This window comes from Elephantulus edwardii, unplaced genomic scaffold (assembly GCF_000299155.1).
Source record: "Elephantulus edwardii isolate Elephantulus edwardi_28Jun2011 unplaced genomic scaffold, EleEdw1.0 scaffold00168, whole genome shotgun sequence".
NCBI classification, from domain to species: domain Eukaryota; kingdom Metazoa; phylum Chordata; class Mammalia; order Macroscelidea; family Macroscelididae; genus Elephantulus; species Elephantulus edwardii.
Genome location: NW_006399918.1, coordinates 6,848,434 through 6,851,293, shown reverse-complemented (window position 1 = coordinate 6,851,293; position 2,860 = coordinate 6,848,434). Strand labels below are relative to the sequence as shown.

Sequence of the window (2,860 nt, the reverse complement as noted above, 5' to 3'; positions counted from 1 at the left end):
TTGATTTCCTGACTGCTGGTGCCAAGAGTGTTGTATATGGAGCCGAGCAAGCTGAAATTATTAACAATCCCAATCTCTTCTCCATCCATCATGGTGCTGTCAGTTGGCCCAGTGTTGTGAATCTTTGTCTTCTTGATGTTAAGCTTCAATTCATATTGAAGTTCACAGGCCCTGACCTTCTGCAGCAAACACTTTAGGCCCTCCTCAGTTTTGGCAAGCAAAATTGTTATCATCTGTGTAACACATGTTGTTGATGAGTCTTCCTCCAATTCTGACACCACATTTTCTCCTCATAAAGTCCAGCCTTCTGAATGATCTGTTCCACATGCAGATTGAAAAGGTATGGAAACAGAATACATCCCTGATGCACTCCTTTCCTAATTTTGAAGCATGTAGTGTTCTTTGCTTTGTTTTGATGACTGTTTCCTGATACTACATGTAAATGTTGCCCATGAGCACAATCAAGTATTCTGGGACTCCCATTCTTCTCAATATTAACCACAATTTGTTGTCATCCACATATTCAAATACATTTGCATGTCAATGAAAGACAGATAGACATTCCTCTGGTACTCTTTGCTTTCAGCCAAGATCCTTCTGACATTGGTGATAATGACTCTAGTGCCACGGTCTTTTCTAAACCCTGCTTGTATTTCTGGTAGTTCTCTGTTAATGTACGGTTCTTATATATTTCAGTTTATAAAATTAGTTACTATTGATCTATACCCATTATTACCCTGTCCTTTTGAGTCCCCATTGAATCTTTCCTATCCCTTTACCCCCCCATCTGCCCACTAAATTCTGCTATCCTACTTATTTCCTCCTTTGCTATGGGCAAAATCTTGAATGATCCAGGAAACATCAAAAGGAAATTGGGGGAATACACAGAGTCATTGTACCAAAAAGAACTTGTTGTCATAGAAATATTTCAAGAATATGATCAAGAGCCAATGGTGATGAGAGAAGAAGTCCAAGATATATAAGGCATTGCCAAAAAAGGGAGGCCCCAGGAATTCATGAGATACCAATTGACGTGTTTCAACTAACAGATGTGGCCTTAGATGTGCCCGCTAGTGTTGCCAGGAAATTTGGAAGACAGCTCTCCGGCCAACTGACTAGGAGAGAACTGTATTTGATTTCATTTCCCAGAAATGTGATCCAACAAAATGTGGAAACTATTATACAATATCATTAATATCACATGTAAGTAAAAATAATGCTGAAGATAATTTCAAAATAGTTAGAATAGTACATTGACAGAGAACTGACAGAAGTTCAAGCTGGGTTTAAAAGAGACGGTAGATATTATCACTTATGTTAGCTGGGTCTTGGCTGAAAGCAAAATGCTAGTCTATCTGTCTGTGTTTTATTGATGATGCAAAACCATTTGACTGTGTGGATCATAACAAAGGATGGCTAACACTGAGGAGAATGGGAATTTCAGAACACTTAAGCGTACTTATATAATAACATCTGGTTCACTCTAATCAGAACCTAAAAATTCTGAATCAGGTTTGCTTCTCAAATCTATTACACCTTTTAAGCAGAACATGCACTTGTCTCTCCATGTATTTTTATGATGTGCATTCAGGAAAAGTTCTATGAATAATTTTTTCCTGAGATAAAAACCCTATTTTTCCACATATAGCTTGCTCACATAAGTGATTTACACATTCATATTATGCATAGTGTGCATAAGAAGCTAATAAAAGAAGGAGGTGCATAGTTTATGAAACAAAACAACAAATACCTTACATTAGCCCTAAAAGACAATAATTTTGAGCATGCATGGCCAGGCAGCTAGGACAGTGCGGTATTTCATTCCCAGTGGGTTACATAGAGTACACTGCCAATCTCTTGGCTTCTACTCACCATGGCTTCTTTTGATATGCAGGTAAAAGATCTAGAGAAATGTGCCTTCTCAGCCCACAGTCAAAAGAATCTGCTCCAGAATTCCTCCTTTCCCCTTCAAAGAAGTAGGGTCTTTCTGTGGAGGAAATTCACAGGACATTAGAAGCTGCAGAAGAAAGATGCAAGACTCATGAAGGGGAGGTCTTGAAGCAGCTTGTTGAGAATTCAGAGCATGACAAAAAACTGCTTCAGAAAACAATAGAAGAAAATAAAACTTAAGTCAAACGGCAGAAGAGAAACTGGCCCACAGAATGGAAGTCAACAAAGAGACTTCAGAGGCACAAATGGCTGTTAAACTAGGGCATTTGCGAGAAAAGGACAATCATGTTGAAGAAGGTGCGGAAGAACAAAGAATCCAAAGATCCTGCTGATGAGACTGAAGGTGACTAATTTGTTCTGAGAACTGACTTTCTCCCCTTCCCCTTCCTGAACATTCAAAGAGTGTATTGGCCATTGTTATCTTATTGCCCTCTCCCCAGACAAATATTCTAGAAGTTGATATATAGGTAGATCCAGACTCTATGATGTTATTTTAGGGGCAAAAGTGTGTGTGTGGGGAGTCTGGGAAGTGTTTTACTTTTTTTCTAATGTAGCTCTTTTCCTTGTTGCATCTTTTCTACTTCAGTGCACTTGGTGTACTGAGTTAATGGCTAGGACTGTATTGGCTCTGTGGAAACATGTTTGAGAAAAGAGTATGTAGTGTCTTTTTTTCAAAAGTTGTTAGATGCTGGATATCTGTTCTGTTTTAAGTCCCAATTCAGTCCCGATTTTACCAGATGCAACTGTATTTGAATGGTTAGTAAAACTGTACAGTTCAAAACAACTCTGAAATATTATCTCACCCCAGTCAGAATAGCAAAATTTAGCAGAACAGCAAGCAACAGATGCTGGCGAGGTTGTGGAGAAACTGGAACCCTTTTTTTAAAAAAAAATTATTATTAAATTTTAT

The 2,860-nt window shown here is 38.3% G+C and overlaps 1 pseudogene; it reads left to right on the top strand.

Moving 5' to 3' along the window:
* Positions 1-1,873: 1,873 nt before the first annotated feature.
* Positions 1,874-2,301, top strand: LOC102845893 (annotated as a pseudogene).
* Positions 2,302-2,860: the final 559 nt, after the last annotated feature.